The sequence below is a fragment of the Ranitomeya imitator genome, chromosome 2 (assembly GCF_032444005.1).
Source record: "Ranitomeya imitator isolate aRanImi1 chromosome 2, aRanImi1.pri, whole genome shotgun sequence".
In the NCBI taxonomy this organism is placed as follows: domain Eukaryota; kingdom Metazoa; phylum Chordata; class Amphibia; order Anura; family Dendrobatidae; genus Ranitomeya; species Ranitomeya imitator.
In genome coordinates, this window is record NC_091283.1 from 54,537,447 (window position 1) to 54,550,479 (window position 13,033).

The following is a 13,033-nucleotide window of genomic DNA, read 5'->3' on the forward strand; positions in this document are numbered from 1 at the left end:
CCAGGATGACCAGCCAACACCGAACAATGAAGTTCAGAGATAAGTTTATTAGTCCACCTATCAGGGACGAACAGTTTCTCTGCTGGACAACGATCAGGTTTATTCGCCTGAAATTTTTGCAGCACCCGCCGCAAATCAGGGGAGATGGCAGACACAATGACTCCTTCCTTGAGGATACCCGCTGGCTCAGATAAACCCGGAGAGTCGGGCACAAAACTCCTAGACAGAGCATCCGCCTTCACATTTTTAGAGCCCGGAAGGTACGAAATCACAAAGTCGAAGCGGGCAAAAAATAACGACCAACGGGCCTGTCTAGGATTCAAGCGCTTGGCAGACTCGAGATAAGTCAAGTTCTTATGATCAGTCAATACCACCACGCGATGCTTAGCTCCTTCAAGCCAATGACGCCACTCCTCGAATGCCCACTTCATGGCCAGCAACTCTCGATTGCCCACATCATAATTACGCTCAGCGGGCGAAAACTTCCTGGAAAAGAAAGCACATGGTTTCATCACTGAGCAATCAGAACCTCTCTGTGACAAAACCGCCCCTGCTCCAATCTCAGAAGCATCAACCTCGACCTGGAACGGAAGAGAAACATCTGGCTGACACAACACAGGGGCAGAACAAAAACGACGCTTCAACTCCTGAAAAGCTTCCACAGCAGCAGAAGACCAATTAACCAAATCAGCACCCTTCTTGGTCAAATCGGTCAATGGTTTGGCAATGCTAGAAAAATTACAGATGAAGCGACAATAAAAATTAGCAAAGCCCAGGAACTTTTGCAGACTTTTCAGAGATGTCGGCTGAATCCAATCCTGGATGGCTTGGACCTTAACTGGATCCATCTCGATAGTAGAAGGGGTAAAGATGAACCCCAAAAATGAAACTTTCTGCACACCGAAGAGACACTTTGATCTCTTCACAAACAAAGAGTTAGCACGCAGGACCTGAAAAACCATTCTGACCTGCTTCACATGAGACTCCCAATCATCTGAGAAGATCAAAATGTCATCCAAGTAAACAATCAGGAATTTATCCAGATACTCACGGAAGATGTCATGCATAAAAGACTGAAACACAGATGGAGCATTGGCAAGTCCGAACGGCATCACTAGATACTCAAAATGACCCTCGGGCGTATTGAATGCAGTTTTCCATTCATCTCCTTGCCTGATTCTCACCAGATTATACGCACCACGAAGATCTATCTTAGTGAACCAACTAGCCCCCTTAATCCGAGCAAACAAGTCAGATAACAATGGCAAGGGATACTGAAATTTAACAGTGATCTTATTAAGAAGGCGGTAATCAATACACGGTCTCAGCGAACCATCCTTCTTGGCTACAAAGAAGAACCCTGCTCCCAGTGGTGATGACGATGGGCGAATATGTCCCTTCTCCAGGGATTCCTTCACATAACTGCGCATAGCGGCGTGTTCGGGCACGGATAAATTAAATAATCGACCTTTAGGGAATTTACTACCAGGAATCAAATTGATAGCACAATCACAATCCCTATGCGGAGGTAGAGCATCGGACTTGGGCTCTTCAAATACATCCTGATAATCAGACAAGAACTCTGGGACCTCAGAAGGGGTGGATGACGAAATCGACAAAAATGGAACATCACCATGTACCCCCTGACAACCCCAGCTGGATACCGACATGGAATTCCAATCCAATACTGGATTATGGGTTTGTAGCCATGGCAACCCCAACACGACCACATCATGCAGATTATGCAACACCAGAAAGCGAATAACTTCCTGATGTGCAGGAGCCATGCACATGGTCAGCTGGGCCCAGTATTGAGGTTTATTCTTGGCCAAAGGTGTAGCATCAATTCCTCTCAATGGAATAGGACACCGCAAAGGCTCCAAGAAAAACCCACAACGTTTAGCATAATCCAAATCCATCAGATTCAGGGCAGCGCCCGAATCCACAAACGCCATGACAGAAAACGACGACAAAGAGCATATCAAGGTAATGGACAGAAGGAATTTGGACTGTACAGTACCAATGACGGCAGACCTAGCGGACCGCTTAGTGCGCTTAGAACAATCAGAAATAGCATGAGTGGAATCACCACAGTAGAAACACAGACCATTCAGACGTCTGTATTCCTGCCGTTCAACTCTAGTCATAGTCCTATCGCACTGCATAGGCTCAGGTTTAACCTCAGGCAGTACCGCCAAATGGTGCACAGATTTACGCTCGCGCAAGCATCGACCGATCTGAATGGCCAAAGACAAAGACTCATTCAAACCAGCAGGCATAGGAAATCCCACCATGACATCCTTAAGAGCCTCAGAGAGACCCTTTCTGAACAAAGCTGCCAGCGCAGATTCATTCCACTGAGTGAGTACTGACCATTTCCTAAATTTCTGACAATATACTTCTATATCATCCTGACCCTGGCACAAAGCCAGCAAATTTTTCTCAGCCTGATCCACTGAATTAGGCTCATCGTACAGCAATCCGAGCGCCAGGAAAAACGCATCGACACTACTCAATGCAGGGTCTCCTGGCGCAAGAGAAAATGCCCAGTCTTGAGGGTCGCCGCGCAAAAAAGAAATAATAATCAAAACCTGTTGAATAGGATTACCAGAAGAATGAGGTTTCAAGGCCAGAAATAGCTTACAATTATTTTTGAAACTTAGAAACTTAGTTCTATCTCCAAAAAACAAATCAGGAATAGGAATTCTTGGTTCTAACATAGATTTCTGATCAATAGTATCTTGAATTTTTTGTACATTTATAACGAGATTATCCATTGAAGAGCACAGACCCTGAATATCCATGTCCACACCTGTGTCCAGAATCACCCAAATGTCTAGGGGAAAAAAAAAAAAGTGAACACAGAGCAGAAAAAAAAAAAAAAATGATGTCAGAACTTTTTCTTTCCCTCTATTGAGAATCATTAGTTTTGGCTCCTTGTACTGTTATGTTTGCTAATGACAGGTCTTATGAAGGCAATCCAGAAACACAGTGTGCTTAGCGATCAGAGCGCACACAGTGATCTGAGAAATACCCAAAAATACAAGAACGAGCTCTGAGACGTGGAAACTCTGTAGACTGCACACCTGATCCTATCCTAAACACAACTAAAAGCGGCTGTGGATTGCGCCTAACAACTACCTAGGCAACTCGGCACAGCCTAAGAAACTAGCTAGCCTGAAGATAGAAAAATAGGCCTGACTTGCCCCAGAGAAATTCCCCAAAGGAAAAGGCAGCCCCCCACATATAATGACTGTGAGTAAGATGAAAAGACAAAACGTAGGGATGAAATAGATTCAGCAAAGTGGGGCCCGATATTCTAGGACAGAGCGAGGACAGTAAAGCGAACTTTGCAGTCTACAAAAAACCCTAAAGCAAAACCACGCAAAGGGGGCAAAAAAAAACCACCGTGCCGAACTAACGGCACGGCGGTACACCCTTTGCGTCTCAGAGCTTCCAGCAAAACAAAAGACAAGCTGGACAGAAAAAAAGCAACAAAAAAGCAAAAAGCACTTAGCTATACAGAGCAGCAGGTCACAGGAACAATCAGGAGAAGCTCAGATCCAACACTGAAACATTGACAAGGAGCAAGGATAGCAGCATCAGGCGGAGTTAAGTAATGAAGCAGTTAACGAGCTCACCAGAACACCTGAGGGAGGAAGCTCAGAAGCTGCAGTACCACTTGTGACCACAGGAGTGAATTCAGCCACAGAATTCACAACAGACAGGCCTTCCAAAGGAGATTTTGACAGACCAGGGAACCCCCTTCAAGAGCAAGGTAATGAAAGAACTCTGTAGGGTTGTCCAGATTGTCCAGCTGCGAACCTCAGTGTACCATCCACAGACCGACAGCCTAATAGAGCGCTTCAATAAAACCTTGAAAGCCATGCTGAAAAAGGTCATTGAGACTGGGACTGCCTGCTTCAGTTTCTGCTCTTCTCCATTAGGGAAGTTCCCCAGGCCTCTACAGGATTCTCGCTGTTCGAGCTCCTGTATGATTGACATCCACGAGGGCTCCTGGATATCGCCAAGGAAACATGGGAAGCCGAGGTCACGACACACTGGAGCATCATAGAGCATGTCGCCCAGCTGCAGGAGAGATTGACGATAGTGATGCCTATCATGAAGGAGCATCTTCTCCAGGCACAGGCAAGGGTGTATAACCGATCAGCGAGCCTGAGGCAGTTCCAGCCCGGGGACTGCATGCTAGTGTTTATCCTCACGGTGGATAGCAAGTTCCTAGTCAAGTGACAAAGCCCATATGAGGTGGTGGAAAAATTGGGCGAATTTAATTACAAGGTACACTAGCCGGGCCAAAGGAAACCGCACCAAGTCTATCATGTGAACTTACGCAAATCCTGGGGGATCGAAAATCGCTGGACACCCCTTGTCTGGGACCCAATCCCAAAGTTACAGTAGACAATGTCACAATTGCAGAGACTCCGACGCCGGCCCAGAGGCAACAGTGTCGGGAGCTATTGCAGCAGAACATGACCTGTTCTCAGAGTTGCCAGGGCATACGCAGGTGGTGGAGCATGATGTGTTGACAGAACCACATGTAAGGGTGAACCTAAAGCCCTACAGAATTCCAGAAGCATGGAGAGAGGTGATATCAAAAGAGGTGAAGAGGATGCTAGACCTCAGGGTGATAGAGGAGTCGAAAAGTGGATGGTCCAGTCCCATCGTCCTCGTGCCGAAGCCTGACCGTGAATGGCAGTTTTGTAATGACTACTGTAGACTGAATGAAGTCTAAATTTTGATGCTTACCCGATGCCTAGTGTGGATAAACTCATTGAGAGACCTGGACCCGCGAGGTACATTACAACCCTGGACCTGACAAAGGGCTATTGGCAGATCCCCATGTCCCAGAGTGCCAAGGAGAAGACATCCTTCTTGACACCTGACGGGTGTTTTCAATACACCAGGATGCTCTTCGATCTGCAGAGGGCCCCGGACACCTTCCATAGGGTGAAGGATCAGATCCTGGCTCTGCATAAGATGTATGCCGCAGTGTACCTTGATGACATTGTGGTCTTTAGCCCTGACTGGGCTAGTCATCTGCCAAAGGTACATGCGGTTCTGGATGCTTTAAGAAATGTGAGGTTCATGATAAATCCGAAAAAATGTGCCATAGGGAAGGAAGAGGCCAAGTACCTAGGCTATGTCATTGGGAAAGGTGAAATAAAGCTGCAAATCAACAAGATCGAGGTGATTCAAGAGTGGCTGCAACCGTGTACCAAGTAGCAAGTGAGGGCGTTTCTTGGAATTGTGGGGTACTATCGGCGATTCATTCCGAGTTTTGCTATAATTGCCGTGTCATTGACTGATCTTCTTAAAGGCACTAAATTGATGATAGTTAAATGGACTGATGACACACAGATGGCGTTCAAGGAACTGAAAAAAACTCTGTAAACATCTGATTCTGGTCGCATCAGACTTCAGCAAAGAGTTCGTGGTCCAGACGGATGTGTCAGAAGTTGGCTTGGGAGCCGTGATGTCTCAAGTATTTTGGCCAAAATATCAACCAATACCTCATTTATATTATATATATTTTTTGCACATATTTTTATTCAGGGTGCTGCCAGGCCCATCAATGTTGGCCTTGTAAACTGGGGTGTCTGTCCTCACAGGGTGCACTTAGATAGTGCTGGGCAACCCACCTGATCTAATAGGTTGGGTGTCACTAACAGGCTGTAAGCCACACACTGTGCACTACCTGTGTGTGACCAGCGCCCTATACAAGCCTTTTTTGTGTGAAATTTTAATACTAAGCAATCACCCCCTCCACGAATTGGTAGGTTGTGAGTGGTTGTCTCATCAGTATTTTTCACCTGTGTTGCTGCCATCTTTATTATATGGGTTTGCTGCATCCTGAGAGAACTTTAGTTTTGAGACCTGGGCAGGTAAATACTGTTCCCTTTTTTGCTGCGTTAATTCTTGAATTTTGGGGGGATTTTTTAATTCCTGTTTTTGTGGCTTTGCTTTTAAGAATACCTATACTGGGACATCATTTTGTGAGTTATCCCTATTCTGTGACATCACTTTGAGAATTATCTATGTGCAGTGACATCACTGTGTGCATTACTTCTATACTATGATATCATTTTGAGAATTGGGGTCTTGGGTTCAAATCCCACCAAGGACAACATCTGTAAGGAGTTTGTATATTGTCCCCCATGTTTCCCACTCTGGGACTACAAACCACAGACTAATGGGAAGATGTAAAGCAAGAAGCACTGCAAAATTCACACTTTGTATTGGCAATTAGGGTGCATTCCCAAGAAGCAGCCCCGTTGTGGATCTCACGTTACAAAGAAGGATATATTGCACAGAGGAACCTTATTCACAGAAGATGCTTGAAAACTAGTGGACAAGTAATTTTCCAACCTAGAACTATTCAATCCTGGGGCTTATAGATAATTAAGTGATTTTGGGAGACAGTTCACACTATGGTCCTGTTAATAATCCAGTCTCATTTTTAATATATGATGTATGTCAAAGAAAGCGCACACACCTCGTAGTGTACTGTAGAACACTTAATCCCGCAGTCCACCACACACCTCTCATAGTGATGTGGGACGGCTCAAGATCCAGAACAGAGTCGGGCCCCCGGCTCCTCAGCTGCTTCAAGGTCATTTTGCAAGCACCTGTTCTAGTCCTTCAGGCTGACAATAGAGATCAGCAGAGGGCCTGTGGTTATACTTCACTCCTTATGTCGCAGAACGGCAATCACTGCGAGTCTGTACCTGTACTTCTTATCACCGAGTGCTATCACTAGTGTTGAGCGATACCTTCCGATATTCGGAAATATCGGTATTGGATTGTATCGGCCGATATCAAAAAAATATCGGATATCGCCGATACCGATACCAATGCAAGTCAATGGGACACAAATATCGGAATTAAAATAAGCCCTTTCTGTCCTTGTACATCCTGTTCCAGAGGGGGGAAGAGCGTGGGCGGTGCGTGGGCGGAGACTGCGTGACTGTGTGGGACCGTGGGGGGTCTGTGCGGGCCTGCCGGGGGTCTGTGCGGCCTGCCAGGGGTCTGTATTGGCCTCTCTGGGGTCATTCTGGGTACATTGAACATACATACATACTACATACATACATACTACATACATACTACAAACATACATAGAACATACATACTACATACATACTACATATATAATACATACATACATACTGTACATACTACATACAATACATTCATACATTACATACAATACATACATACAGTACATAAAACATAGAGTACATACTTACCATTACTTGTCATTTTGATCCCCGAAGCCAGTGTTATCTGTAAAAAAAGATTAAAATAACAAACAACCAATATACTCCCTGATCCGCAGAAATCCACGAGTGTCACTTGACGATTTCCCGTGGAGAACGGCAGCATCAGCTGATGCAACCGCTCTCTAGGGGCCCCAGGAACACAATGACGGGAGGAAGGTATCCTTTCACATTGTATTCCTCCGCCGCTGTAAAAAAAAAATAGTCCCTAGTCTCACTTTTGGCATTGCTGTGTGAGAAAGTTTCCCACGCAGCAATTGCCATAAAGTGAGACTTTGAACTATAGTAACCTCAGTGATGCACTGCAGGAGCCATTGTCTCCTGTTCTGTCACTGAGGGTCCTATAGAGCAGTGACATCACCCGATGTCACTGTTCTATAGGGGAGATCGTCGTGGGACACTCGTTATTAATTGGACTACGGCGGACAGGTAGTATACGGTTTGTTATTTTACGTTTTTTGCAGGCGCTGAAGTATAGTAAGTATGGTTAAATGAAGAATATTAAAATACTTTTTTCCTAATGTGTGTGTTTTATTAACCCTTTAATAGTATTGGATTAATAATGGATAGGCGTCTTATTGACGTCTCTCCGTTATTAACCCGGCTTAATGTCATCTTACAATAGCAAGGTGACATTAACCCCTTATTACCCCATATCCCACCGCTACACCGGAGTGGGAAGGGAGGGGCTAAGTGCCGGAATTGGCGCATCTTACAGACGTGCCATTTCTGGGGCGGCTGCGGACTGGTATTTGTAGCCGGGGGAAGAACGGGGGGTTTTGGGGGAAATATCCATGGTCCCGCTCTAGGCTATGAATATCAGCCTTTCTGGCTATAAAATATAGGGGGACCCCACGTCATTTTTTGAGGGGTCCCCATATTTTACTAGCCAGTAAAGGCTACGCAGACAGCTGAGGGCTGATATTCATAGCAGGCTACAAATATTGGCCCCCGGCTGTCGGCTTTCCCCCTCTGGCGCAAAAAATTGCGCGGGAGCCCACACCGTTTTTTCCCATTTTTTTTCCAGCAAAAAATGGATGAAACGTGTGGCCATCAGGCGCAATCCGGCGCTAATACAACTCTATAAGAAAAAAATGGGATCTGGCGGAAAAAACGGATCCTGCAAATGTGCTCGCAGGATGCATTTTTTACCAATAGACTTGTATTAGAGATGGATCGCGACGGATGGCCACATGTCGCGTCTGTCGTGCAACGGATCCGTCGTGTTTTAGCGGACCGTCGGCACGAAAAAACGTTCAAGTGAACATTTTTTGTCCGTCGCGTCCACCATTTTCTACTGCGCATGCGCGGCCGAAACTCTGCCCCTCCTCCCCGGACTTCAGAATGGGCAGCGAATGCGTTGAAAAACTGCATCCGCTGCCCACGTCGTGCACAAATTTCACAACGTGCGTCAGTACGTTGGCCCGACGCATAGCGACGGACCCGTACCGATGCAAGTATGAAAGAGGCCTTAATGAGCGTTTAATTAAAAAAAAAAAATGTGAAGAAACGGCGTGGGCTCCCACGCAATTTTCTGCGCCAGAGGGGGAAAGCCGACGGCCAATATTTGTAGCCTGCTATGAATATCAGCTCGCAGCTGTCTGCGTAGCCTTTACTGGCTATTAAAATAGGGGGACCCCCCAAAAAATGACGTGGGGTCCCCCTATATTTTATAGCCAGAAAGGCTACGCAGATAGCTGCAGGCTGATATTCACAGCCTAGAGAGGGGCCATGGATATTGCCCCCCCCCCCCCCCCGGCTACAAACATCAGTCCGCAGCCGCCCCAGAAATGGCACAACTGTAAGATGTGCCAATTCCGGCACTTAGCCCCTCTCTTCCCACTCCCGTGTAGCGGAGGGATATGGGGTAATAAGGGGTTAATGTCACCTTGCTATTGTAAGATGACATTAAGCCAGGTTAATAACGGAGAGGCGTCAATAAGACGCTTATCCATTATTAATCCAATACTATTAAAGGGTTAATAAAACACATTAGAAAAAAGTATTTTAATATTCTTCCTTTAACCATACTTACTATACTTCAGCGCCTGCAAAAAAACGTAAAATAATACACCGTATACTACCTGTCCGCTGTAGTCCAATTAATAACGAGTGTCCCACGACGATCTCCCCTATAGAACAGTGACATCAGGTGATGTCACTGCTCTATAGGACCCTCAGTGACACACTGACAGGAGACAATGGCTTCTGCAGTGCATCACTGAGGTTACTATAGTTCAAAGTCTCACTTTATGGCAATTGCTGCGTGGGAAACTTTCTCACACAGCAATGCCAAAAGTGAGACTAGGGTCTATTTTTTTTTACAGCGGCGGAGGAATACAATGCGGAAGGATACCTTCCTCCTGTCATTGTGTTCCTGGGGCCCCTAGAGAGCGGTCGCATCAGCTGATGCTGCCATTCTCCACGGGAAATCGTCGTGGGACACTCGTGAATTTCTGCGGATCAGGGAGTATAGTGGTTGTTTGTTATTTTAATCTTTTTTACAGATGACACTGGCTTCGGGGATCAAAATGACAAATAATGGTGAGTATGTACTCTATGTTTTATGTACTGAATGTCTGTATGTATGTATTGTATGTAATGTATGAATGTAATGTATGTAGTATGTATGTATGTATGTAGTATGTGTGTAGTATGTATGTAATGTATGAATGTATTGTATGTAGTATGTATGTATCTATGCAGTATGTATGTATGTAGTATGTATGTATGTAATATGCATGTAGTATGTATGTTTGTTTTTTTTTATATTCAACACATTAGCCGGATGATGGGACTACTACTGTCCCATCATTGGCTAATGTGTCAATCACTGCCATTGTAGCAGGCATAGCCCGATGGGACTTGTAGTCCCATCGGACAATGCCTGCACACCCGCACACACAGACCCCCGGCAGGCCGCACAGACCCCAGAGAGGCCCGTACAGACCCCCGGCAGGCCCGCACAGACCTCCCGACCCCGCTCGCACACACAGACGCATTCTCCGCCCACGCACCGCCCACGCTCCATTATAGTGCATCATTGCACTATAGGAACTTCCGATTCCGGTATCCGATATCTTAACAATATCTGAACTCAGTATCGGAAATCTGATACAGCGAATATCGTCCGATACCCGATATTTGCAGTATTGGAATGCTCAACACACTAGCTATCACACAATTCTGTTCGTCTTGCCGAATCTGTACTTCTCATTCTGTAACACAAGGTGATGAGACCCTGATAACTAACACATGAGTTTTAAGCTACATGTACACTTGGAAGACATTCGGGAAAGAATCTGCAGTGGAAATTGATTTGTGCTGAGTGTTTAATTCCACAGCATAGTGATCCATGGAGCAGATTTTCACACCCCAGATTTTGCTAGACAAAGGGTGAAATCTTCAGCAAATCCACGTTTGATGCAGATCTGCAGTAACACGTACAATGGAGAATCCGCTGCAGAAACTTTGTATAAGTGAATGCACATTCAAACAGGAAATATAACTAGCGTTTTTCCCTTGCGAAATCTTCATGGAGAAATCTGCAATGGAAAATTATCTGAAGCCATAGAGTTTTAATCTGCTGCAAGTCACTTTATCCTTCAGATTTATATCTTAAACCCAAAGATGAAATCGGCAGCACATCAGCGGTATTTCCACAACAAAGTTTCACTGCATAATTTCCGCTTCAGAAAGTTTGCAGTGGTTTAGGCCCTTGTGGAAATACACTTATACCCACCTCAACATTGAAATTTCAACATCAAGAGGGAAAAATCCTGGATTTATGGAAACCAAAGGATTGTTAAACAGGTTAATGATTTGCAAATGATGAAAAACGGGAAACTATTTTTCCAAACCATCTCGATTTATTCAGAATTGAGAATGAGCTCCACGAACACAAATCCCCGCACTTACATACCTTGGCTGCTATATGAGGTTATTACTGGTTGACTGAGGAGTATTCTGCTACAATGAATGCACTTAGGCACAAAAATCATCAAGATCTGCTGCTGGCGGCTTTCTTTGTATTTGACGACCAATTACATCCCAGATGTGCTTAAGGAAAGACAAGTTCGGAAATGCTGCTGGCCATGGTAACATGTTTAGGTCATGCATGCTGCTCACAGTAGTGAAAGCAGATAAACGGATGTAGTAACAGTCGGAGGCAGAGCAATGGTTAACAGAGGGATTTAATATAACAGCGTTACTCCACACAGGGAGAGGGTAAATGGAAGATAGAATAGTAAAACTGTGTATGATAAACTTAGGGGCAACAGGTGTATAATAAGGTAGGGGAGAGTTCAAAGGTATCAAACTTATCGATCCGGAGTTGATGAGGCGCAGTCTCTGAGATGATAGTGGTGGCATCCTGGCCTGAACACTTGAAGAATCTGGTGGCGTCCTGATACAGAAAGGGTCTCGGATTCCAGTGTCGTCGGTGGTCCTGGGATATCCGCTCGCAGGTCCTGGGTCCAAGGACAGTCTGTTGGAGGAGGAATAGTCCTTTTTTTTAAGCGCCAACACAGCACGGAAGTATGCTGGAGCAGATATGTCAGGCAGCCGCACTCTGTCTGCGGCCTAGTCATCCCGTCTGGGAGTGTGCCATGTACAGTCTGGTTGCAAGGAGGGATAACTCATGCTCAGTGGTACTACGGGAGTCAGCACTGTCAGCAATCTCTGGAAGCGTCCCGCCTGCAGTCTCTGGCAAACTTCCATAGGCCACTCTGGCTTCGGCCTACTTTCTCCTGACCGTGCAGTGCAGGAGGGCTCACACTTAGCCCCTGCACACTACAGCTTCCCGCCAACACTGAACTTGTTCCCGTGCACTGTTGCCCTTTTATGTCCTCCACGCACCCTGGTCTTAAGGTCAGAGGTCTGTCCGGAGAACTAACCCCCTCCCCCCTGCAACTCGGGTGACAGCACCGGTGGTTTCAGTCTCGTCACGAACAAGGCACACTGAGGCCACCTCTCCTCCTTACAGTAGCATGAGCAACATGCGGCCTGGCATTGTGTTGGAAAACTATTCCTGGGAAACTTTTAAGAAATGGCCATACCACTGGATCCATCACCAAATCAACCACACACCATAATCCCTGGAGTAGGACCGGTGTGACATTCTCCATGAAGGCATCTTCATGGCACTCTCCATGTGGTTTCCAGACCAATCCCCGGCTATGTATCCACAGCAAAAGTGGGACTCATCGTTGAAGAAATTTTCCATCATACCCCGACTTTTCAGTTTGTTTTGCAATTTCAATGTTTAGTAGTGTAGTACCTGCTGGACAGCTATATGTTTAAAAGGGACTGTTTGGTACTCCAGGCAGCTTAGCCCAAGTCCTTCTGGAAATGCTGCATCCTAATCTTTGACCGAGGGGTTATTCATGAATACTTTTTCTGTAACAGTACCTCCGTGACACTGTGCTATAATAATTCTGCTGCAAGATATCATAATAACTGGATATGAGCTATGACCTGGTGTCTAGCCCAATTTTTCTGGTAACCAATCTTTATTTCTCTGCTCTGGATCCTCGACGCCTCTGGCACTTATGACCTGCAATGTCATGTCATTGCGGAGGCTTAAGGTACCATCACACTCAGCAACTTTCCAACGATCACGACCAGCGATATGACCTGGCCGTGATCGTTGGAAAGTCCTTGTGTGGTCGCTGGAGAGCTGTCACACAGACAGCTCTCCAGCAACCAACGATGCCGAAGTCCCTGGGTAACCAGGG